General features: G+C 36.8%; 1 protein-coding gene and 1 long non-coding RNA gene across 11 annotated transcripts in view; one reads left to right on the plus strand and one right to left on the minus strand.

Moving 5' to 3' along the window:
* ZNF385B (zinc finger protein 385B) overlaps positions 1-27,529 on the minus strand; it is a 445,637-nt gene that overhangs the window by 170,585 nt on the left and 247,523 nt on the right. The window lies entirely within an intron of this gene.
* Positions 1-27,529, plus strand: part of LOC122240967 — a 79,309-nt gene that overhangs the window by 44,370 nt on the left and 7,410 nt on the right. Inside the window, exons 1-7 of one of the 4 annotated variants that reach the window (XR_006220828.1) lie at positions 5,669-5,785; positions 16,693-16,781; positions 18,536-18,783; positions 21,831-21,991; positions 22,135-22,233; positions 25,461-25,625; positions 26,146-26,230. This is a non-coding gene — a long non-coding RNA (uncharacterized LOC122240967). Of the gene's footprint in view, positions 1-5,668; positions 5,786-15,952; positions 16,006-16,692; positions 16,782-18,535; positions 18,784-21,830; positions 21,992-22,134; positions 22,234-25,460; positions 25,626-26,145; positions 26,231-27,529 lie in introns of those variants that run through there. The other 3 variants (XR_006220827.1, XR_006220829.1, XR_006220826.1) reach the window with 3 other exon arrangements.

Genomic DNA, 27,529 nt, shown 5'->3' on the forward strand with positions numbered 1-27,529 from the left:
ACATAGGTCATAAGAAGCTGTTTGTGGATTAAAAAATACGGGACATCTATATAAATATATCTAGCTACTCGTGACAGTAACCCAAGAGTACCACAAGTAAAAAGAAAGAAGAGGTAGCAAATGATTTCTAGCTATTATTTTGGTTAGTGCCATAGCACACTCACCAGCAAGAGTAGCAACGACATTCTTGCTTTAGTTACAGTATGCTGTGCCTGTCAAGCCTGGAGTTGCCAGCAAGCATTTCAGGAAAATTTCCAAAGCTATTATTAGATGTAATACAGACTTTCCTATCTAGTTTGTAGCCCTGAGATCTCTGGCAGATGCCTTGGTGATTACAGCGGCTGTAATGCTCGGCATCTCGACAGACAGCCTGCCCCAGCACCAGCAGCAGCGACTGACTGGTGTTTTGCAGGAGGAATTTTTATTTTTATTTTTTAGATGCTTCAAAACAAGGACAAGGTCACTCTCAATGCCAGAACTTTTAGCGAAGCCATAACTTTCCCCTGTGTATCAAAGGGAAAGTACTGAAAGAAAAAATACAAAAACAAAACCAACAAAACCTGCAAAAAACAAAACCAGTTGCCAAGAAAATAAGCCTTTAAATATAGTGTTAGGAACGCTGGATACTTGGAACACAATGTTTCACATTTAAGACCAGCATCACCACCAGCACCACCAAAAATCACAGGTAATATTTATTTTGCACTTACTACTCATTAGGCACTGAGGAAAATATTTTATATTAAACTTTGCAGTATCCTGATTTTACACGTGAGGAGGACAAGACAGTCAAAGTATAATAAACCTGACCTGGTTGTAATCTGTAAGTGTGGGGTGGGTCAGGGTAGGGACCAGGGTTTACTCTCAGGCAACCTAATTGCAGAAACAATTTGTTAACTTCTGCTCTGTACCGCTTTACAGCACTGGTATGCTTGAAAAAACTCTTGATCCTGAATTTGGAACGGTAATAAAAATATAAGTTATTAGTATAAGAAAGCAAAATATTTATGCTTTCCCTCTGTTAGTTTCTAAACAGATCTTGAATATGATGATGACCACAGCACCAAAGTTTGCATACAGTTGGTTAATGTTTAGGTTTCTTAGCATTTAAAAAACGGCACTTTTTGCATATTCAAAAGTAGATTAAATCAACACTACTGGAAAATAAATTCTTAGATCAATTAGATTTCAAGCAAGTAAATGTAAACCTGTATTAAGTTGATAAGAAAAAAAGAGAATTAATCCATATATAAGCTGTTTCTAAAAATATTTTGACTAACTAACTAACTAACTATATCTAGAGGGACATATATTCTGCGGACAAAAAGAATGGTGGGAGAAACTAATGTAGCATCGTGTGTCAAAGACACTAAAAAAAAAAAAAAAAAAAAAAAAAGTAGGAAATCTTGAGCTTGACCCAGTAAGTGTGTTGGTAGTCACAGTATTGGTATAGCATGTATGGAACTGTTTTGTGTGCACTGCAGGACTGAGGAAATAGATAAATATATTGCTACTGGGGGTACAAGGATTGGGAGAAAGGGAATAGAAGTACAGAATGGGGTAAGGGGAGGAAGGACCCTATAATGCTAGAATAAAATTGATGGTAGTAGCATAGCAGTACTATATATATAGAGCTATAACAGTACTATATACATATTGGTGTATGTATGTGTGCACATGTGCGTGTGTGTGTATGTATGTTCTAGTATCCTTTGAAAGGGCCTAGAAGCAATGACACTCCAGTAGTAATGAGCAAACCTTGCGTCCAGATCTAAGTTTTAGAACCAGGCCGAATTCTAAAAGGAAATTATGTGGGTATGCCACAAAGAATGTGCTCAAACTGATGAGGACACATCAAAGAGGAACAGAAGCCAACTCTGAAGGACCCCCACTGGTCAAATTTGGTACAATTTGAGCAGTAAATGGATAATGAGAAGAATAGATTATAATAATATTGAATTGAAAAGTATATTCCTAAGTACATAGTGATACTAAAAATATCTTTTCTTAACGGGAGAGGAAGAAGGAGAAAAAAGCAAAGCAAATCAACTAATAAATGTAAACGGAATGATAGAAGTAGAAAACCAGAATTTGATAAGCACATAACAATAACCAAATCAGGTAACAGTCATCAATGGATACTAAAACCACTGGGTAAAAAAAGTGGGGAACTGGATAGTCGCACAGTCTCAGAGTATCACTATGAAGATTATATTTGTGTTACAAAAGGGAAAAATTTGCTTTACAATGGAAAAATCATGCAGATACTACTTTTACCTTAACATCACCAGTAATGAGCACACTGATATCCTATGCCTCCTGAGAAGGACACAAGATTACTTATATACACATCCTGTCAAAATGCCTAATCTAAATCTAATCATGAAGAAACAATTTAAAAAAATCCAAAATGAAGGACATTCTGCAAAATTAAACTGGTCTTTTCAGTAATGTCAACATTATGTAGAACAGCGATACCTGCAAAAATAAAAAAGTTGGAGACCTGTTTGATTTAAAGGAGACTAAAAAAATATGACAAATAACACAGTATATAATCCAGACTGGATCCTTTAGTGAAAAAGAACGAAAGGAAATAATATTGTTTATAACAATATTATTGGGACAACTGGGGAAATATGAGTAGACTATTATATAACAGTACTCTATCAGTATTGCTCTATCAGTACTCCCAGGTATTTTGCAGAGAATGTCCTGTTCTTAGAATATCCATAACTGAAGCATTTAGGGATGAAGAGTCTAGATGTCCATAATAATTCTCAAATGGTTTGGCATGAGAATATATATACATATATATGCATATTAATGATATAAATGTATGAACATAAATAAGTGAAGCAAAAATCCATATTCTATATACTTTACAGAGTAGGAGAGCCAATACTTGTGTGGAAAAGTTAATATTAAGTAAATATTTAGGTGAGGGGGTAGGATGTAGGTGTTCCCTTGTACTATTTTTGCAATTTGATATGGTTTGAGATTGATCAGAATAAAAGTTGGGGGATATTACAATGAAACTGTAATGTTTGGCTCCCTTTGAAAATAAAGATCTCAGCAAATTGCCACGTGGGAGAATATATTGTTAGGGAGATGATGGAAGAGTAGACAACTACCTGAAACAGCTTCAACTGAGCAGTGGAACTGAACAAGTGAATTCATGAGGTTCTACTTAGTGTTATAATTTGTAAACTAAGAAAAAATAGAAACAGGAAAAAATAATGGATGTTAGCTTGACTTGAATTTAAATTTTTAGTTTTTTTTTTCTTTTTGAATACAATGGTATGACAGCTACCACCTGAGGTCAAACTCATGGATTATTTAGTCTGAATTATCTAATCTCTAGTTCAAAAGTTATCAATGCATTTTATCCATCAAAAGATATATTTTCCCTTAACTTTTATTATAGCTCTATTAAAGGTGAATTTTCCATACTGATTCCAAGGGGCACATGCATCCCCAATGTTTTTAGCAACACCATCAACGATAGCCAAATTATGGAAAGAGCCCAAATGTCCATCTACTGATGAAAGGATAAAGAAGATATGGTATATACACAATAGAATATTACTCAGCCATAAAACAGAATGAAATCTTACCATTTGCAATGACGTGGATGGAGCTAGAGTGTATTATGTATGCTAAGTGAAATAAGTCACCCAGAGAAAGACAAACACTATATGATTTCACACATATGTGGAATTTAAGAAACAAAACAGATGAACATAGAGGAAGGGAAGGAAAAAAAAACAGAGGGGGAGGCAAACCATAAGAGACTCTTAACTGAGAACAAACTGAGGGTTGAAGGAGGGAGGTGGGTGGGAGGTGGGCTAGATGGTTAATGGGTATTAAGGAAGGCACTTATTGTGATGAGCCCTGGGTGTTTTATGTAAGTGATGAGTCACTAAATTCTACTCCTGAAACCAATACTACACTAATGTTAACTAACTTGAATTTAAATAAATTCTTGTAAAGAAAAAAAAAAAAAACACATGGTATTTCCTAAATCCTCTTTGAATCTTTTTAAAAATTTTTTTGTTAGAGGTCTGTACTACCTACCATGGCAATGATTTCCATAATGTGACTACTGCATGGAAAGTAATTCTTTTTATTTATTATATTTTATTTGCCTCTTTAGAACTCCAAAGATTTCCCTTTGTGGTACTTCTCAGGGATTTGATGAACAAGTAGGTTCAGTCCTATCCATATGCTATAACATTTTATAGTTTTTAATCATATTCCTTTGTGTTTCCAGCTTGAAGAAATGGCACCCTAATCTTTTTAATGGCCTTCGCTATTGCCATTTCAATGTCGCCTCACTCACTTTTAATTGCCCTTCCTCAATCTTCCCCATGAGTTAGTTATATTTTCTAGAGGCAAAACAACTAGAAGAGAACATAATTCTCTAAATATTTACAGTTTCATTTCTGAGACCTTGATTTCCATCAGTTATTTATTTTTTTAATGAAAGATAGCCTTTGTTTTTAACTGTAACTTAGTTTAAGCTACAAGGGACAAATTGGCTTTTCTTGTAGTAGAAATGGACTCTTGGAAATTACCACTGTATAAATATAAAATAGAAGTCAAATTTTATCCCTCAAAAGTGTTATGTTACACATGCACACAGCAAAATTGAACTTCTATGGTCTCTAAACATTCAGGATCTATTTCTGATACTTAAAATTTTTTTTAATGTTTATTTTTTGAGAGAGAGAGACAGAGAGAGAAAGAGATAGAGTGGGGGAATGGCAGAGAGAGGGAGACACAGAATCTGAAGCAGGCTTCAGGCTCCAAGCTGTCAGCACAGAACCTGACGCAGGGCTCGAACCCACGAACCACGAGATCATGCCCAGAGTGGAAGTTGGACGATCAACCAACCGAGCCACCCAGGTAGGTGCCCCTATTTCTGATACTTTTACTCTTATAATATAATCCTCATATGCAAAGGTTGAGAGGCAAAAAATCATTTTATAGCCTGCTTGTCCTTATAGAGAAGTCTTGCCAAACACAGCAAAGCTTTTCCAACCCTCATAGTTGGTGAGCCAAATGAAGGTCGAGCCCTTCCATCTCAGAAGTCACAGTGATCAGAGGGCCTCATGGCCTGAGACGCTTTCAGTGTAGGTGGGAAGAAGACCTAGCTGTCAATGGTTATCTGCCCCCATTCATCCTTGGAATGAGTGTGAGCAACATGTAGCTCTCTTAGCAGCACAGCCTCAAAGAATTTGATTCAATTCTAGCCTGCAAGTTATTGAGAACAGCATCTTGCAAGGCTGTAAGAAACCATATTAAAACTGAAGACTGCTTTAGAATGAAATTGCATTTTCAGAGATATTGAAAACTAGTCTGAAAAAAACATTTGAAACAAGACAACTATACTTAGAGATATTATAAGCCACACATCCTTTGGGACCACAAAATCATAATATTAGAACTTGGAGGAATGTTGAGAAATTATTTGATCTGGTTTTCTACCTTGAGCCACTTGTAACAGTAAATGTTTTAAGAGAGTAAATAGGATTCTGTTTTTGGAGATCTCTAGGGTATAAGGCACATCTTCCTCCCTTCTAATGGTCAATAATGTTCTTCCCCTTCACCCACGTATTCTCATGCCTTAACAGCCCTATCCTCATTTTTTTCCCCTTCTCATAGGGCCTGTGTTCCACAATGATCTTATTCTTCTTTGAATCAATATGCAGCATAATCTATCTGCCAGTTCTCCAAGAGTGATCTGTAGACCCCTACAGGTCTGGAGAGATACCTCAGGGGGTCTGTGAGTTCAAAACTATTTTCATAATCCTAAAACTTTTTTGTGTGAGCCTTTTTCACTTTGTTGACATTTGGACTGATGGTACAAAAACAATAGTGTATACATTTGCTGATCTTCGAGGAGCAAAGGTGGTGGCGCCAAGCTATAGCATCAGTACTTGCCTTTACCACTAATACTCAGTTAAAAATTTTATTTTTAATCTTAAGAATGGCTTTTAAAATGCAATAAAAATGTTTAATTTCATTAAGTCAACCCTTCAATAAACATCTGCTGAATATTCTATGTGACAAAATGGAAAGTACACATAAAAAAGCACATTTTCTGTCCACAGTAGTATCATGGTTGTCTCAAAAAAAAGAGGCTCTGTGTGATTGAGCTATGAATTGAAATAGCCATTTTTTTCATGGAACACCATTTTATTCGAAAGAGTGGCAGACGAACTGTAGTTTTAGACTTGGCAATTTGGCAGACTTTCTTTAAAAAAAAGAAGTGAATCTTCAAGGGAAGATTAATATTTTGGAAAACTATTATCACCACTGTGAGTTTGACAGTCTTGCAAGATTTTTCTGATGAGACTGATATTAATCTTAATATTAATGAACGTGATTTTTCGATATTATATAAGGAAATGTGTCGGTAATTTGAAGGATTTTCTTATCCCAGGAAATCAATATTTTTCAAATGACTAATGAAGTATGTTACGGAATCATGAAGAGTTGTAAGATCCATTTAAAGTATAGACAGATCAATGCATTTCTTATAGTATGAAAAGATCACTGATACGGTTTCAGACTCCAACGTTGCTACTAATATTTGAAAAACGACCACTTATTAAATTCAAATAAATATCAAATTCAAAGGGCTACTACACAACAATAAAAAGAAATGAATTACTGGTGCTTGTAACAATAAGAATACATCTCAAAGAATTTATGCTTTGAGACAGTGAAAGAGGCCAGTAATATACGGTTCTTTGATATAAAAGTTTGGAGAGGGCAAACTACAGTTATGGAGAACAGCTCACTGGTTCCCAAGGGTTAGGGGTAGAAAGAGGGTGTGACTACAACGGCACAGCACAAAGGAAATTTTTAGGGTTACAAAACTGAATTGTGATTGTACTTATATAAATCTACATATATATGAAAATTCCTAGAACAATAAAAACAGCCCATTTTACTCTTAAAAGAAAAAATCATACAGCACAATGTTAGCTCACAGAAGATACACAATAAATGTTAGCTACATACATGTAGGAAATTCAAAATCCTGAGTGCCATTTTCAAGCCCCTTACTTAATCTGATTCTTTGATTAGATTCTACATTTGTAGATAAACAAACCCCCAAATATTTCCCCTGATGATACTGAAGCTCAGTCACATTTGGGAACTGCTAGTCTTGTGAAAATAAAGGGGAAGCTCAAATCCTGAAGTTTGCTTCCAGTCCTGCTTCTAACCATAGGAAAGCAAATATAATCCATTCAATCATCACTGTCCGCGATACCGTGAAGTTCTATTTGTCAGTACTGCCAGAGTTTGATGAAGGTACTGATAGCCGTTAACTTGTGATTGCTATATCCATGCCTTGTGCCAAGATCTATCTGTACTCAGTTCTCTCATTTGAATCTCAGAAAAATCCTACCAGTGAGGTCATATCATTTTGAGATCACATAGCTCATAGTCAGACCACAAAAGGAATGCGTGCAGCCACTGTGTGAAGCGAGCTCTGCGTGTAAGTTATCAAGGCCCAGTATTTACTAAAAATAGATGTAACAGGAAAACTTCCTTTTATCCTATATCCTGTAAGTCACAAATCTTTTGAAACTCACTTTTGAAGAATTTTCTATTTTAAACAATTTGTGATCAAAGATTTACTCTCATTGTGGAAATTCGAATCAAGATGTCAAATTCTTCAAAGGTAATTTTGGCAACTATGTATTCCTATCATTTCTTGGATTATGGGTAACAGGATTGGAACATTAGGCTAAAATAAAACATGAAGTCTAAGACCATCATCTAATCAAACTAACCTGCTCATGATTCATGGACTCCATCATACTCCAGATCTCCCATTTTCCCCCAAATCATCCTTTTTGGCATCTTTCCTATCATAGTGTGTTTGAAACCTTAACATAGGATATTACAGACTTAAATTCTGTTACATCTTACAAAGACCACATGATTTTTTTAAAAGTTTGTTGTAAAATTTTAAAAAAAGTGTAAAAAAATGCACTTAATTTCTCATTATTTATTGGCAAGCAGATGCTTTCATTTGAGGCAGTGTCAGCCTTGTGTGCAATTTGTTAGAGAATGAGACATCAGAATTTTTAATGGTAGGAGTTTGGTGGAAAATATTAAAATACTATGGTCGCACACCATATCACCACCTTATTAGACTTACAAAGCAAATGGGAGAACCGTCTGACTTCACTCTGGCTCAGCAGAGCATCCGGACAACTTCTGTAACTTCTAGGAGGCGTGCAGTGTGCACGCAAGCTTATGAAGGAGAAACTCTGACAGAATGGTTGAGGGACGCTGACCTTCTCAGGGCTTATTCTCATCTGGTTTTTATTCCTAATTCTTGGACTGCTGATACAAGAAAGCCATCACTGTCAAATAACCTTCTATCAATCTGGGGAAACATCAGCACGTCTCACTATCTTTTATGTATTTGATGTACTTAGTAATAATAAGAACTAACACTGACTGAGGTCTATGTGTCAGGCAAACTGCTAAGGGTTTCATATACACCATCACATAAGAGGGAGAGTTTTGAGAGAGTCCCTGAGAAGCAGTTACCCGCCCCGCCCCCCCGCCTTTTTTAATGTTTATTTATTTGTGTGTGTGTGTGTGTGTGTGTGTGTGAGAGAGAGAGAGAGAGAGAGAGAGAGAGAGAGAGAGAGAGCGCAATCTGGGGAGGGGCAAGAGAGAGGGAGACACAGAATCCGAAGCAGGCTCCAGGCTCTGAGTTGTCAGCATAGAGGGTGACGCAGGGCTCGAACCCATGAACCATGAAATCATGACCTGAGCTGAAGTCGGATGCCTAAATGACTGAGCCACCCAGGCGTCCCTACAGTTACTCTTTAAAAAAAATTTTTTTTGTTTATTTATTTTTGAGAGAGAGCACACGTGGGGGAGGGGCAGAGAGAGAGGGTGACTCAGACTCCAAAGGAGGCTTCAGGCTCTGAGTTGTCAAGACAGAACCCGATGACCTGGGAGATCATGACCTGAGCTAAAGTCAGAAGCTCAACTGACTGAGCCACCCAGGTGCCACCCACTCCCCTGCCCCTGAGTAGCAGTTACTCTTGAGACTCAAGCTTTGTGGCTCCCCAAACAGTTCATGAGGATCCACAAAGTGCCAAAAGCCTAGAGACTGCTGATGCCCTCTGAAGTGGCTTCTCCATCCTGACCTGTTGAAGCCCCCTCTTCCTATAAGTCCTAGTTCAGGTTCCACGTCTTCTATAGAACCTTCTCATCAGCCCAGCTGGACGTGTACTTCCCCTTCTTGGAGTATAGTAGAACAGGGACTACAGACAGGTGTCTCTGGAGACCTGCAGGGCCAGACCTGTGCCCCTTTAGGAAGGGGACTCAGAAGGGGAGGCCTTATGAAACTGTACTTGTATACACATCCATGTACATCTTCTCTCTGTAGAGGAGACCAAAGGTTTTCATTTGATTATTAAAGGGAATCATAACCCTTGGGGTTTATTTAAGAACCACATTAGGTCTAATCTGTTCCATCTGGTCTGTTCCACTGCCTTCACCACATATCGGCATCTTGCCCCCGATAGCGAAAACACTGCAATGTTTTCTAGCCTGCTCTCCTGCCTCTGCCTCGCTCCTATATTCCATCCTGCACAATGCTGCTACAGGGATCCTTTAAACATGCAAATCCGATGTTATATTCGACTCTGTGTCCCGTTACACACTTAACAGTGTGTTGGGCACAAGTAGTGCTCAATAAATATCCACTGAAGAAATGGATGGCTAAATGAACTCCTGCTTACAGTCTGAGTCTTCAGCTGAGGACCCCAATATAAACCTGACTTGCTCCCTGTGATACCGAAGACCTTTGGCCTTGGCACTGTAGTAAAAGTGTAATGAAATACAGGCTACTGTGCCAAGACAACATCACAATCTCCAATTTGTGAAGGAAATACATTAACAAAATATATTCCTAGTTTAAATGTCACAGATAAACAGATTACCATAAGGTTAGTAGGTGAGTGGCATTGAGTTCATTATTATTATGGTTTTAAAATATTTTTTATTGAATTTTTTTTAGAATGGCCAGGAATATCTTCCTTTGAGAAGAAGATTTCAATGAATATACCATTTTAATATAATTATAGATAAAAGCAAAGCTGTAATCTAGAAGCAGAAAACCTTTAGCAACTAAAATTTCACACATTTTTTTTTTAGTTGTTAGTGTCAGATGTCACAGCTTTGACTTTTTTAAAAATGTTTATTCATTTCTGAGAGAGAGACAGAGAGACAGAGAGAAACAGAGCATGAGTGAGGGAGGGGCAGAGAGAGGGAGACACAGAATCCAAAGCAGGTTCCAGGCTCTGAGCTGTCAGCGCAGAGTCCGATGCAGGGCTTGAACCCATTAGCCGTGAGATCATGACCTGAGCTGAAGTCGGACACTTAACTGACTGAGCCACCCAGGTGCTCCAATGGCTTTGACTTTTAGACAGAAGAAGACCGCTTGCCCTCCAGGTAAGGCTGATATAAACTTGTCCTAGCTTCCAGAAATTCAAATTTCCCATATTACATTTTATCTATATGTGAATAGAATGCTAACAGCTGTGAGTTTCTGCTATAGTCTGGAACATTCCCCAGAGAAAACTGATCAGGTTTCCTAGTTAGCACAAAAAAGGCTAGGAAACCCTAATGTGGCTGAAGTTGTCCCTATAATAGCCTAGAATGCTCAAGTTCCCTGAACCCCAAGATGCCTTTCTTTCTTTCCTTTTTCCTTTTCCTTTCTTTTTTACCATCTACATGTGTGAAGACATCTTTGTTTCCTCAATTCTTAGAATCTATATTTATTGGTTTCTTCCCAGATAACTTTATATATATATTTTTTTCTCAATAAAATGCATTTATTTTAAAGAACTGTCAAGTAGATTTCCATATGTGGATGCTGTTACATTATTTTTCCCCAGTTTCATGGAAAAATAGTTGACATACATCACTGTATAAATTTAAGGCATACAGCAAGACAGTTTGATTTACATATATTGTGAAATGATTACCACAGTAGGTTCAGCTAACATCTATCTTCTTATAGAGATACAATAAAAAGAAAAAAGGAAAAAAATTTCTTCTTATGATGAGAACTCATAGGATACTCTCTTAACAGCTTTCCCTCATATCACACAGCAGTGTTAGCTCTAGTTGTCATGATGTACATTATATCCCTAGTTTTTATATATCTTATAAGTGGAAGTTTGTACTTTTGACCTCTTCAGTTGTTTTATGTCTTGGCTCTTTGTAAATGATGTTCTATAAACATGAGGATGGGGTGCAGATATCTCTTTGAGTATGTTTTGTTTTCTTCGGATATATTCCCAAAAGTGAAATTCTCGGATCACATGGTAATTCTTTCTAGTCTTTTGAAGATCCTCCATACTATTTTCCATAGTGGTTGTATCAAGTTACAGTCCCACCAACAGTGCACAAGGGGTCACTTTTGTTCTCATCCATGCTAGCATTTGTCTTGTCTTTTTGATGATGGCCAATTAAAAAAGTTTGAAGTGACATATCATTATGGTTTTAACTTATATTTCCCTAATGACTAGTAATGTTGAGCATCTTTTCATGTACCTGTTGTCCTTTTGTATATCTTCTTTGTAGAAATTTCTATACAGGTCCCTAAAGCCCCTTTAATCTTAAAGCCAAGCCAAGCCATGACCAACCTGAAGCTTCTAGCCTGGAGCTGCTCACACCTGTCTAGAGCCCCCTGGCTCCTGACCTGCATACCATACAGCTAAGTCTTAAGACTTACAGATCACTAAGCTCCAAATCATCAAAAAGTGATCCGAAAGCCATAATCTCCTGCTTTATGGCCGTGGTATTGAAGTAAGGTTTCCTTCAATAGCAGCTATACCAAAGACAAAAAAGAGTAGGTATGTGGCTGAGAAGATCCCAGGGATGGGGGAAAACAGAACAGGATGTTTACGTCTACAGAGTATGTGCATAAATCTCATAAGTTAAGGACTAACTACATAAAAAAGCCAAAACAAGTGCTAACAGCATTATAACTCAATAAACAAAATAGGAGGAGCACGTGTAGTTCAGTCTGTTAAGTGTCTGACTCTTAAGTTCAGATCAGGTCATGATCTCACGGTTTGTGGGTTTGAGCCCTGCATCAGGGTCTGTACTGACAGCATGGAACCTGCTTGGGATTCTCTCTCTCCCTCTCTCTGCCCCTCCCCTGCTCTTGCTCTCTCTCTTAAAATAAATAAATAAAACTTTTTTAAAAATTGAAAAAAATAAAATGTATAAAATGGAAAACTATGATCTATGCAGATAGAAATAAACTAGTGGAGAAACTAATGAGGAATGGGATATTTTTATGGTTTCAAAGTAACTCCCTACAAAATGCTTACTAGTTGTAAGGGGAAATAAAAGAGTAACTCTATGGTTGAAAAGCTGGGAAAACACCAACTTTATGAAGTAATCAAAGTGAACATCATCACTAATAAGAGAAATTAAAATCACCTGAGACCTTGCAGGATTCAATCAGAGGAATGTAGCATCGATTTCATATAATTCCTGTCCACAATTTATAACCTAAGGTTAATCAGGAGGAAACATGAAATAAATCCAAATTGGCCTATTAATTTTCAAGAGTCAAGATCATGAAAATTAAAAAAAAAAAAAACCAGAGAGAGAGAAACCACTGGCAAACTATTCCAACTACAGGAAACTAACCAGACATAGTAACTAAATGAAATGAGAGATTTTGAAACAGATTGCTTTACTATAAATAGATCTCTTAACTATTAAGACAACTGTTAAAACCTGAATGATGTCCAAAGAGAAGAGGTAGGAATTCATCTATGTTAATTGCCCAACTATATTGATTGTATTCTAGTTTACTGACTTGTTTATAAAAAATAAATACTAAGATATTCCTAGGTAATAGGAAACTCACTCAGAAAAATAAATGTTCTTGATATAATATTACATCTTTCCTAACATTTGATTTTATCAAAAATTTTAGTCCATCTATGGAAAGGTCCACCAGATAAACAAGATACACCAGATAAAATACTAAGTGAAAATATGAAAGTACAGAATATACCATATGCTACTATTTGTATGCCTGCAAACATATATATGTACGTGTGTTTGTGCGTCTATGTGTGTTTTGTTTTAGTTTTTTATTTTGTTTTACTCTGCAACAAAGCATAAAATCTGTTAGCAAAGTTTGTTTGGAGGAAAGAGGATTAAGGACTTGGGGGAGAGGAAAGAAAAATTTTACTTTTAATTACATATCTTTCTATATTCTTAAATTTTCCCATGTTATATTTTAGTTTAAACATTTTTAAGTTAAGCTTAATAAAATAAAATCAGTACAAAGTAAAATTTTAAAACAAAATTCCAATCATGATATCTATTTGCATCTCCCAATACAAGTATCCTTCCTCTCCACTTTTCCAGGCTAGGAGAAAAGAAACATCATCCCTGGAGACCCAGTGCTTAGCACAGAGCCTGGTATGAAGGAGGCAATAATTACATATTATTGAATAAATCCATGAGCCAGTAATTGATATACATAACCATTTCACAGCTATATGATTTCATCATTGTTTTCTTTTTGAGGCATAGAAGACCTGTGAGTCTTGTCATGTCTGTAATATGTTGTCTATACTCAATGTAACAAACAAAGTTCTTCTCTGAAGATTCTAGAAGACCACAAAAGCAGAGTGAGAGATTTCACTTGGAAAGACTGTATGTTAAATAATATGTTTTTGAAGAAGGGAGGATGTTTAAAGTATGAAAGAGAGAAATAAATTGTGATTCCCATGTGATGTCCATGTTTACAACATTGGTCTATGGAAAACTTTTGCTTTATAAATAGGGTTTCTATATTCAGGGATGAACACAAAAAATGAGCATTGGTGAGAGAAGGTGCCATACGTTATTCAAGATAAGGGATGCTTGAAGATAAATAAAAGCCCAAGTAATAGATATATTGGTAAGTGCTGAAAGGGTAACATGATATCCTTCATGCTTGGGCTTGGTGCACAGGCTGTGGGATTATTGTTAAAAAAGGAATCCTATAACGAACTGTCATTTTGAAAGCAGCACTTTGCCTTTTCAGTCATTTGGCTATATCAGTAACTCACATTTATTCCATACACAATGGATAATTCATTCTTTATCAGAAGTAGAAAAAAGCAAATCAATAAGGTAGGGAGGTGAGAAACCAAGACACAAAAGTCTTTTGTGGTTATCTACGTAACATTATGAATTTTCTTTGAATCCATGTGTCACAGCATAAGACCTGGCTGACTGATAGCTAAGCATTTCCCTGTCTTATTAGACAGCTAAGCAGCATTAAATCTACTAGACAATTGATACAGTCATACCCTGATACAAGGGAAAAATTGATTAAGGCAAAAAGCAGCATAATAGTTATCAGTATCAAAATGGCAAACATTTGGAAATAATGCCAATTGTTGATTCCCCTTTGTCACTGACATTACTCAAGGATGAAAACACAAAGACATACATTAATTTAACTGCATAATATAGGAAAAACACATTGACTTGCTTAAATAATTCTCACTTTAATATCTTCAGGATGCATGTTTTCTCCCAAGATTTTTTTTTTTTTACCATTTGAAGAAAATCTGACAAAAAGGTCAAATTAAGGGGAACCTAGGTGGCTTAGTTGGTTAAGCGTCTGACTCAATTTTGGCTCAGGTCATGATCTCAGGGTTTATGAGTTCAAGCCCCATGTCAGGCTCTGGGCTGACAGTGTGGAACCTGCTTGGGATTCTCTCTCTCTCTCTTTCTCTCTCATTCTCTCTTTCCCTCTCTCTCATTCTCTCTCTCTCTCAGAAAATAAATAAACTTTTTTTTTTAAAGTGACTTTTAAAAAAAGGGTCAAATTAAACACGTTGTCTGTAAAGTTAGGTAACTAACATAGGATAAGCTATTTTTTTTGAGATATAATTGACACGTAACATTATATTAGTTTCAGGTGTACAATATGATTATTTGGCATTTGTAGGGATAAACTTATTTTTAAACAATATGTAAATTATATTTTGAAACAGTATGTTCCAGAATGTGTTTTCAGATAAAAAAATTTCTAAATGTAAAGCAATGTATTTAGTGGTTAATCTGGAAAAAAATACAGTTACTAAACATATATACTAACAGTGTCCAAAAAGTCTAGAAACATGGGTAAAATAAGATATGTGTTGTACTTTTTTAGATTAATAATTGGACATATTGCTTTGCATTTAGAAGTACTTCACCTAAGGGGTGCCTGGGTGGCTCAGTCGGTTAAGCAGCCGACTTCGGCTCAGGTCATGATCTTGCGGTCCGTGGGTTCGAGCCCCGCGTCGGGCTCTGTGCTGACAGCTCAGAGCCTGGAGCCTGTTTCAGATTCTGTGTCTCCCTCTCTCTGACCCTCCCCCGTTCATGCTCTGTCTCTCTCTGTCTCAAAAATAAATAAACGTTAAAAAAAATTAAAAAAAAAAAAAAAAAAAGAAGTACTTCACCTAAAATGTGTCTGGAGGCTGAAGAAAAGTACACCAAACAAAATATTATAAAATACAGCTAACACACAGTATAAAAATAAGTTTATATTTTTCCAGCCTCATGGACATACTATATTATACAGTACATAAGCCACTCAATCTCTTTTACTATAATGAATGAATGAGCAAAATTCCAATAAGACAGTCTCTGAGACTAAGTTTTTTGTGAGAACTCCAATATGATGTATAACTTGGTAAAGGATGTCAATGTTGCTCTGTAAAGGCTTCCTAGGTTCTTGGTGGTAAACCTATAGCATCATAACACGTGTATGGATTGGTGTTAAAGTAGCAGCTAAGGTGTGAATCCAATCACTGGATATTGTGGAAAACTTAAATAAGATTATTGTCCTCAGGGAAAGTGGCTAATATTAGTTTCCCTTTTCTTTATCAGGGACACCTCTTCGTAGAAAAAAAATAAGGGAGGAGCACCTGGGTGGCTCAGTCAGTTAAGTGTCCAACTTCAGCTCAGGTCATGATCTCATGGTTCGTGGGTTCAAGCCCCACATCAGGCTCTGCACTGACAGTGTGGAGTCTGCTTGAGATTCTCTCTCTCTCTCTCTCTCTCTCTCTCTCTCTCTCTCTGCCTCTTCCCAACTCATGCTTTTTTTTTCTCTCTCTCTCATAAAATAAATTAATGAAACTTAAAAAAAAAAGAAAAAAATAAGGAAAAAAAGCGTCAGGAAGAAATAAAAAATACATTCCATAGGAGTGTTTCTTCCTATTGTTTAGAAAGACAGAGCTTCATTGGGCATGCCAAAAACGTACTATCAGAGAAAAGTTTTAGTCTTAGTTAGACAAAAACTAGGATTGTTGAGCTTCCTTTCAGCATATCAGGTGATTACCCAACTCTGGCTTAGACCAAGCATTTCTCATAGCTTTGGATATATAACAACGGCTATGACTTTATAGGTAGTAGTAGAGTCCGTAGTTGCAACTGCTCAGATACATAAATAATGCCTACCACTATTAGGACAACTTTTTCATGATTATGTGGTTTCAGTTTTCATAGTTTCAGTGAGCATTTTTCCAGAGTCCAGGTCTATACTACTAGTATAAGGTACATGTTCAATGATCTTTAAAACCATAATTCCTACTGAATCCCCTAATTGAGAATCATGTGGTTTATTCCCAGTGTTAACATTGAGCTTGGAACTGTTTCATGTGTGTTTCAAAGAGTTGAATAGTCTGCCAGTAGGATTCTGGGAAACACTACTTTTACAAGTAAGTACTTATGGAACTTCTATTAAATAAAAGCAACATATTACTAACAGTGAGGCTTTAAACTGCTTGCCTGAGCAGCCAGGAAATTGGGCGCTATGGTTATTACTGTAACTCTCATAGTCAGTCTCATCCTAACAATGGAATCATTTGCTGGACTCATAGACCTTGACACTCAGCCTTTGTAATTTGCATATCTGCTTCCCAACTAGATGAACAGTACCCCGAACACTAATATATTTTATTAATTTCTCAATCGCTACACATACAAGCATATAATAAATACTCAGAAACAATTTTTTGAGTGACTGACAACAATGATACTAAATAGAGTAACATAAATACCTCATATATTTATTTAGTAATCTTGACAGTTCAGAATTCAGCTAAGGTCCGGAAAATGTGCCTCTGCCCACTCCCACCCCCACCTCTCAGAAAAGCATCAGAAGATTAAAGATCCTTAAGAGAGTCCTTGAGGTCTCAAAGTCTAGCTTAGAAAAAACTTAAGACATAAACTCCTTAAGGGCAGGAGGATTTTCTCTTTGCTTACCTCAATTTTCTCAGGGCCTTTACTGCGCAGAATAGATGATCAATAAAAATGTGTTGGGCAAATGACTACAGTGATGGTTATGCCTTTTCTAAATGAACAGAGAAATGAAAATAGTTGAATTCAGAACTAGGTGCTAGAGTTGCTACAGACATGTACAGCTGCGACACCTGCCAGTCAATGTCACAGAATACCAGCAGACCATAAAAACGCATGGTCAAAAATGCAGAAGTACGGCAAGTTGGAACCATTCTTTTTTTTTTTTAAGTAAATTTTTATTTACTAATTTTTGAGAGAGAGAGAGAGAGAGAGAGAGAGAGAGAGAGAGAGAGGCAGAGAATCCCAAGCAGGCTCCGTGTTATCAATATAGAGCCCAACACAGGGCTCAAACTCGTGAACAGTGAGATCATGTCATGACCTGAGCTGAAATCAAGAGGCAGACACTTAACTGATGGAGACACCCAGGCACCCCAAGTTGGAACCATTTCTTTTAGAAGCAAACAGATCCCAACCCCTCACTAGACTCTGTGGATTACCACAACATAGTTCAACAATTAACATTTGCATTAAGGATTCTGAGTTAAAATTTTAAAATGTCTAGAACATTAAAAAAAAAAAACACAGAGGAATATGATGCATTAAAGAAACACTTCCATCAGTTATTGTTCAAATTAAATCCTGGATGGGAAAGATGTTTTGAAATAAGTTCAGGAGACCACGCGTGCTGGTTGTTCTCTGTTTGCTCCCAGATCCTTGCTCATCCCAGATTCTTTGCCCATTCTGTATGGGAAGAAGGGAGAAGTTGGAATATTCCTTTCAGTCTTCCTCCTTGTCTGCATTTGGCAGTGACATCTTGCCTATGATAACAGCTTTTGTTGAGTACCATCCTTTACAGCCTCCAATTTCAGCTGTCACCAAATTTAGACACCTCCATTAACTCCCTCTCCTTTCTCCTTCAGGAATGAGAGAGTTTGTGGTGGGTCAGTAGGAACGATGACATCTATCGGTGACTCCCTTCAAACTTACCATACCACTGCAAACATCCCTCATTATACTCTCTTTGAAAAACCCAGCTGATCATGCTTTCAATCAAACTGTTTGACCCACCATAGAATAGTCAGGTCCTTCTTATTTGTATGAGACTTAAAACCAATATATCAGGCACAGGTCAATTATCAAACCAATCCACCTCTATTTCTTCCATCCACAGGAAAGTGACCTACAAGCCTCAAGAAAGTGGTAAAGAAGGAAAAGCCAAGGATAATATGTGACCAGCAGCAGCAACATGCTCTTGTTTCAGTAATACCCAGGCTGGTGAACAAGTACAGACTGGCTAGTGACTGGCCCACATCAATCAAGGACACTTTAATCTTTCTAAAGGGATGAAAAATGATTGGCGATGCTTCTCTGAATTATTTTGAAATATTTCTGTAGAAAGAAACAGAGAAATGCACATGGGTGAGAGGAGGCAAAAACAATTTTAACAGAAAAAAGTCATTGGTCTGGCTCCACGAATTTTCAAGTATACTACAGAGGAAGATCTTGTATTTGGTGACTGAGAGATGCATACAGAATTAAGGGATGGAGTAGGGGGCGTTGCATGACTTTCCAGCACACATATATACAAGTGTGCCACATATATAGTGGCCTGTCACCTGGGCCAGGTCTCTTGTCTACCTACCTGAAAGAGAAAGAAGCACAGTGAATGAATAGAAAGAAGTAGTGAACTGGGTTCTAATTCCAATTTTCCTAGATGACGTGTTTTGGTTAGGTCACTTTGTCCGTCTTAAGTGAAATAGGGATGATGAAAAGTACCATATTAATTTCTCATCATGCTGTAGTTCCAAGTCTGTGAAGGTTATTCTAACCTCTAGGGGGTGACACTTTTAGATTTCCAGATTTGGGGAAAAGGTTTCACTGGTCAGTCCTGAAAGGGGCTATCTTACAAATCTCAACATTTCTGCTGAAACATTTGTCTCCTAATATCTTGAAAACTTTCAGATTCTTCCAGTGAAATGGCAGCAAGTAGACATGAGATGATTCTGTATGGGTGAGAGAATATCTAGTATACACCAGAACTTCCAGGGTGTCATTTAGTAGATATGTATTCTTATTCTTAATCCAACTTTGCAGCCCAATGACTTTATGAAGTCAAAAATTCTCCCCCAAATCCTTTTGGAGTATGATTTTTGAAGCATATAGAGACAGAATCTGAGCCAATATACTTTATTTCAAATAAGGTTCTTTGATTTCTAATATGCTTTTGAAATGTGACATCTGTCTACCTTGTGAAATTCTGCTCTCTCAGCTCCCTGGAGAGCTAGGAAGAGTATTAAATAATTGGATCCTTGTTGCTTTCTGAATTCCACTACTTGTGGGCCATTTCTGCTGGATAAGCATGTTGTCTATCCATAGCATTCTCTTAATTCTGCTCCTCAAACTCCTATTTTCTGCTCTCAAAGCCAAACTCTGGGATGGAGAACACTACTCCATGGTTATTTGTTATTAAAGGACTTCTATCACAGAAAAAGGGAAGCAATGTTGATAAGATAAAGTACCTAAAAAGAAGATAAGCTGAAAAGGCAAGGAGGGATGTCATGCATTTCAGAGTTGCTCATTTATTCTGTTTTGCCACATCACAATCCTTACAATGAAAGCACTCTTCCTTCTCCATTGGATTTTCATCTGTAGAGTATTTAATCTTACAAAGTTAAAAAAAATCAATAACCAGGGAATATTCAGTAGTTTAGAGTTTTAATATTTATCACAAAAGCAGAGCAACCACTTGTGAAGGGGTGGGGAGAGACAGAATTACGGGCACTTCTTTAAAAAACAAAAACCAAATATAATCTTCCCCAAAGTTGTATTGATACTAAAATTCACCCAATTTCACATGAATCCTCAAGATTTGTATCGATAGCGAATTTCACTCCACTTCACTTGAATTTTCAAATTTGAAATACCAGCTGATTCACACTACTTCCTTTCAGTTAAATTTTCTAGCCTACAAATCCATACATGTTGGTGAATACCTAAAAGCAAATATTATCTATACAGAGACAGGAAATGATGACATTACTGGCAAAAGTGATGTCATAAACAGACATCAATTCCAAAGGATACTGAGTTCTCATGGTACTAGGGGAAATAAGATAATGACTTCACAGCTGAATAGAATTTAAATAAAACATATTTCAACAAAACTGCCAGAAAAATGAATCATTCTACATTAACAGGCTACATTAGCAACTAGATATGTTAAAAGTTTAATTTAGCAGAGGACTGCCTCTGACCAAAAAGAGTTTAATTTAGATTTTATCTGTCTTTTTAACTTAAGTTTATTCATTTTTGGTAATCTCTACACCCAATGTGGGGCTCACCCGGAGATCAAAAGTTGCATGCTCTTCTGACTGAGCCAGCCAGATGCCCCGTAGATTTCATCTGGTTTTGATTTATGTCAATAAGTATGGTTATTGGCTTAAAGGAAACCTGAAATTTATCTTTCTCTTTATGGACAATATTAACATGTTTCCTAGAGAAACTTCTGTATTTTATGGGTAACAATACTTTTATCTCCCAAATTTAAATCTTTTTTTTCTATGATAAATTTAAGAAAGTAACTGACAGAAAGGTACAACACATAGAATTATAGCTAGTAATTGGCATCCACTTATAATGTACTAGGCCAGGTGTAGAAGGTTTTATGTACCTTATTTTGATTAATACTTGTGATACACAATGTTGACGTTATAGAAATGTGGACACAATGATCCCCAGGTAAACTAAAGACAAAAAGAATGAGGCCTAAAGAGGGTAAGTGATCTGCCAAGGGTCACAAAACAAATAAGAGAGGAGGTGGAATTCAAATTTAAGTACCTCTCGTTCTTAAGTCTTTCTCCTTTATTTACTCTTATAATTAAAGAGTAAAAGGTACAACAAGTGAGCATATTTGACTTATTAGAACATAAATACTGTTTTTCAATGTAAGTATTAAGTTGGAAGTATGTTACTTCATACTGAAAATATTTAGCACAAATTCAGTAGAATTCATACTCAACAGGCTTAACAGAGTCCTTTAAAATTCTCATCTACAGCAGCATTTCTCAACTTTTTTCATCATCTTCCCCCACCCCCCCAAGGGGTCTTCTTGACACTTTTTTTCTTAGTCACCCTACCCACAAAAATTTAATACCACAGATATACCACATACTATATGTATATCTGTGCATACAGACTATATGTAGATCTGTGCTTTATACATAAGAAGAGTTAAGATTTTTTTTTTCCCTAGAATGCATTTTTGCCCCTTGGAGGGTAATGAGGATGTATAATCTAAAAGATGTATCTGCTTTTCTTTGTTGCTCCAAAACCTTCCAACCCACTGGCTATTACTTCAAATTGCATGGAGTTAGGATCTTAGACTTTTAGCTTAAAGTTTTTCTGTATGTTAAAATATGAATACATAGAAAATATTGGTGAAGCACCAAAACCCATGTCCATTTTAGTGTGAATAGAAGATGGAAAAACCAGTTTGATGGGGGAAAATGAGAAGAATGTGAGAGCACTCCCTACTGGAGCAGAGGAAGGAGAACAGAGAGGCTCTGGGTCGGAATGCCTGTGGCACAATTGTGCTTCAGTCTAGTCCCGTTGAACACATTAACATGAAGTAAGTACTTGAAAATGCCAGCTCCCATTCATGATGAACAAGAAATCTTAGTCATAAGCCACCTTAGTGACCATCACCCTATTGATTAATGTGTAAATATTGGGTTTCCTGCCTGTGAAGATTTGCTGTTTGGTTCCTTTCAGGTCTGTTTGTATATTCCCAATTGCTATGTGGCCAAGAACAAGTAAGTTTATGTAATGTTCCAAAGAAACAGCTCGACACCGTGGCTCATTTTAACCCAGGTATGAATAGAAGACAGAGTTGAATTCACAAATACTTCTTTCACATGCACTATAAAATACAACTTTTCACTCCCAGAGGCCAAAATGGTCTTAACCATTGAAGTAATTATAGCTCATGACTATAATTTAGAGTTAGCTCTAGTTGACTCAAAATTCACACAGGAAAATAATTCAGTCATCTTATTGGAACACTGGAGTGAATAACTTCATAAAACCCATATAGTTGCAGCAATCCTAGAGAGAAGGGTAAATTCTAATAGAAATCAAGAGTTGATAATTTCATAAGACAACAACAGTAATTGTCTACCATTTACTGGTCACCAATTTAAAGGCTCAAGTACCACAGTTTACATTTATAAATATCACCTACTCACTCCTTATAGCAATCCTATGAGATGAATAGTTGTATCCACTTGTATAGAGGAAATGAGTTTAGAAAGGATGGGCAATTTTCCTGAAACCGTTCAGAAGTAGAGGCAGAGTAGAGGAATTCAAACTCCTGTCATCTGAAGCTCATGCTTTGCCACCTCAGCCATAGTGAAATTATCTCAGTGAAATGACAGAAAAGGCTCAAGTCTGTAAACTTTTACTTTCCAGTCAGATGGAGAAATCTTGGGTAAATGGAGAAGTAATGGATACGGTGTGTAACATCTTTTCAGATTTTACATATAAGAAGCTACTGTTTAGATAATTTAAATTGAAGGATTAAAAAAAAATAAATACCTTCAAGATGTGTATTGGTAAGGATTTTCTGACTTTGAAGCTTTTAAAAAATATGCATATGTATCAGGACCTTGGTAAATGTTAAATAAAATGGTGGCTACTCACACAAGCCTAGGTGCACTTTCCAGAAGCCAGGTTAACTATAGTAAATTATTTCCATCACTCATTCCCCATCAATAGCATTGAACCTTATAATATGAAGGGAGCCCCCATATAAAAGAATGGCCCTTCTAAAATAAAAAATACAAGAATAACACATGTTGGTGAGACATGCAGAGAAAAAGGAACTCTCTTGTATTGTTGGTGGTAATGCAAACTGGTGCAGCCACTGTGGAAAACAGTGTGAAGTTTCCTCAAAAAGTTAAAAATAGAACTACCCCATGATTTAGTAATTGCACGACTGGGTATTTATCCAAAAAATACAAAAACACTAATTCAAAGGGATACATGCACCCTTATGTTGCATTATTTACAGTAATTAAATTATGGAAGCAGCCCAAGTGCCCATCGATAGATGAATGGATAAAGAACGTATGGTATATATTTACAATGGAATATTGTTCAGTCATAGAAAAGAATGAAATCTGGCCATGTGCAGTGACATGGATGGAGCTAGAGAGTATAATGCTAAGCAAAATAAGTCAGGCAGAGAAAGACAAATACCATATGATTTCGCTCATCTGTGGAATTTAAGAAACAAAACAAACAAGCAAAGGAAAAAGAGAGAGCGACAAACCAAGAAACAGATTCTTAACTATGGAAAACAAACTGATGGTTACCAGAGGGGAGGTGGGTGGGGGTTGGGTGAAATAGGTGATGGGGATTAAGGAGTGTACTTGTGATGAGCGATGAGTGATGTATGGAAATGTTGAATAGCTATGTTGTACACATGAAACTAGTATAACACTGTATGTTACTATACTGGAATTAAAATAAAATAAAATAAAATAAAGGCTCTTTTTAAAACATCCAATTCATTTTATACATGTATACAGAGTTCCATCAACATGAAAGCATAATAAAAAACTAAGAGGGCGGAAGTGGAATAGCAAAAATAAAGTAAAACTCTACGAAATAATTTTATAGATTTATAGAAGAGGTTAGGAGCAGTGTTGAGGAGCCAGGAACCAAATGTGTCACCTCATTCCTAGTCCAGTATTTTCTTCATAACAGTATACTGTTACTAAGTAGAATAATAAATAGGCTTGAAATTATAGCAAAAACTGACCTCTAAAATACATCATCAATTTTAGGCTTAATCTGTGGAGACCTAACTAATATTTAAATTATTCAAACATCCTGACAATGAAGTACAAATATAATTTATCTTTTAAACTACCAACCTAGTTATATTTACTATGTCCCAAATGGGTATCAAACATCCCTAAATAGTGACATAATGAATAACTCCAGTAAAGGCTAAAATTGTTCTCACATGTGAAGTAATGTGTACAACTGGTCAAAGTATAACCATCGCAATAAAAGATGTTTTCACTTAATTTCCTAGAAATTTCAAATGTTTGTTTAGCCCTTATTAACTGGAAAATTCCATAATGCATTGTACACTTACTGACACGTTCTAGTAAGAAAATGTTTTTAAAATAAATAATCCATGGCATAAAATTCAACCAGTGTTTCACAATATTAACTTGACAATAAATGAAGCATTTTTAATGTATGAAGCATTTTAAAAATGTTTATGTAGCTTCCAATGAAATTCTAATTTAATCATATTCTATAAAGTGAGAAAGATTCCCTATGTCAGATTCTCTATTAAAGGTTTTGCCAGATTTCTATTAAGACTAATGCATGCAAATGCTATATTTAAAAATATTTTATAACACTTAAGATATAATTGTGAATACTACTAAAAATATGCTTAACACTTCACTTTTTCAATGTTCTCCTACTTGAAACTAATGTTAAAACTGACAATCTAGGCATTCCCATATATGTTACATATCAATAAAATGATCATGTAGAACCAGCTCTTTCTAGAGGACATATCAGAGCATTTTAACAACATATGGAAGTGCAACATATTTTTAAACCAGAAGTCATGTTAACACTTAGATCACATGGACTCTGTTGTCTATAACAACTACTAATTAAACCCCAAAATGTTGTGTTCATCTTAATGGAAGGGAAAAAAGTATAGTTATGCTAGTCATGCTCCCTCTTTAATTTATACATACATGTACAAGATCACTCTAAGGTGCCATACCTCATCAACTAAAATCCTAGTAGGACAAATAATACCAATCATGGCATTGCCCAGCACTATATGAAATCTGTAGAAATCTGGAAAATTACATCCAAAGCCAAGTATACCTCCCTATATATCTTTTCTATCACTTCAGAACAAATCTACCATTCGGAAGGTATGTTACTTACCGAGAAGCATGTTTCTTAGCAGAAGTCAATTCAGTCTGTCTGTAATTTATGTGTAACAAAGGTATAAAGAGCTGAGAAGTACGGTTAACCTGCCACACGTTTTGTTACAGATAGTGTGAGCCTTCACAAACTCTTCCTTGTATCCTATGCCTGCTGGAGTACTGGACAGACTCCACTCACTCACTGTGCACCTCGGTGGAAACTAACAAACAATACAGTCACTGTCAGTAGATGTTGCCTCCTCAGCGTACAGAGCCAAAAAAAATTATGGAAAAGTAGGTTACTTCACTGGGGTTGGAGATGTAAATTCTGAATTGATTATGCTGTTTCTTTAAAATTCCAGTAATATTTTCTACTGAATTCACAAAGAAACAAAATTTAAACTTATGCAAATAAGCTTATAAGATCATATTTAAAAAATGTCACTGTCCTCTTTCTCCCCTTCTTTTTTTTCTCTAAGAATTTAAAATACATTTCACTACAAACTAAAAAGAAATTGTGTTATGAAATAACCTCTGTATAATATGCATGTTTTTAGAAGTACTGAATATTAAAATTATATCACTAATCAAGGATCATAGAATGCAAATATACTTATTACTTGGTGTTATGAGATTGGGCCTCCAATGTGATTTCAGTTCCACAATGGATTATTTGTTTGACTCCAATACAAAGATAATTATTTCTGAAATCAGTTTCTCCTGAGAGAATAAACCTTACAGTTTTAAAGCAATAAGAATATTGCAATGAACATTTAACAAAGGAATATCTTGTTTCTTTTTCTTCTTCTACTAGATGTGTATTAACAATTTAAAAAGAGAAAAATCTATATCTGAGCCCAACAGAAGAATACACAGCATGTCAGATAACACTAAAGCCAGTAAGTTGAATGTGATTTTTAAGACTATGTTTTCTAAAATAGAAATGAGATAAAAACTGTATGTATTGGTGAAAGGTGGTTAAGATGGTGGAGGAACATGGAAGCCCTGAGCTTGTCTTGTCCCTGAAATGCAGCTAGATCAGCATCAAGCCATTTTGAACACCTAGGAAATTGAGCTGAGGATTAACACAACAATCTGCATAACTTGAACCACACAGCAGGTACACAATGCAGAGAGGTGAACTCAAGGAGAGAAAAGCTGCAGAGGGTGGGGAGTTGTTTTTGTGGAAAGAGAACAGAGAAAGGGAAAGGGGAGGAGCGTGACAACTTGGGATCATGCAAGAAAAGCACTCTCCCTGAATGTAGTGGGAGAGAAAGAGACAGAAAGAGTGAAAACACTTTCAGGGGAGACTGAACAAGAAATCTGTTCCCCAACATCATTGACAGGGAGAAAGGGGAGGGTTTCAATCCACCAGGATTCTATAAACAGTGGAGCGTAGAGTATGAAGTTTTGGAGCTCAGTGCCTGGTGGTGCTCTGGTGAGGAAGTAGGGCAAATTCCCAGGAGGAGGCAGCAGGGTTTGAGGGGTCCGTGGTGGTTCCCCTTATTGGAGTGCATTTGGTAGCAGCCATATGGCCTCCCCACAGGCAAAGGTCCCAGAGGACCCCTGAAGAGCAGCCATGTTTGCTGGTATTGGGACAAAGATGCCAGCGTGCAGCAAACCCTGGTGCTGGCTGTCTGTTGTGGTTTACCGTATTCTCTGAACCTCTGCCACTGTGCAATCACATGAATGCTTTCTAGGGCAAGCCAGCACCTGGCCATTGCTCAGCGAGACCCTCTCCCAGAGAGTTGGTGTGGGTCCAAGCTGCAGGGGTCTCTGACGCATGGGGCTTTCAAACACAATCCCACTCGAGGTAAAACTCTGGAGGGAGGTGCTGCCTGGCAGGTGGACAGCTTGGACATGGACAGGGTAGAGACAAGGAGTGGACGGAATCCTGAGACAAAGTAGGGGTGTTTGACCGCAGGTCCCTCAGAGCATGAAACTCCTGTGCCAGAGACTAGGGAACTGAGTGAAGCCACCTCCACCTCTCCTGTGCGTGCATGCACACCATACTGATCCACCCTAGTAAGCTAAGCAGCGCCACCTAGTGGAGAACACAGCCATTACACCAAGCCCCGCCCAACTGCACTCTCCAAGCATATCCCCTAGCATCCCCTAGAAGACCAGCACAAGTCACTCCACCTGCTTAGTGTATGGACTATAGAGGGCTCCATAGTTTCAGTTCTAAGGGAAACTGC

This window comes from Panthera tigris, chromosome C1, assembly GCF_018350195.1.
Source record: "Panthera tigris isolate Pti1 chromosome C1, P.tigris_Pti1_mat1.1, whole genome shotgun sequence".
NCBI lineage: Eukaryota > Metazoa > Chordata > Mammalia > Carnivora > Felidae > Panthera > Panthera tigris.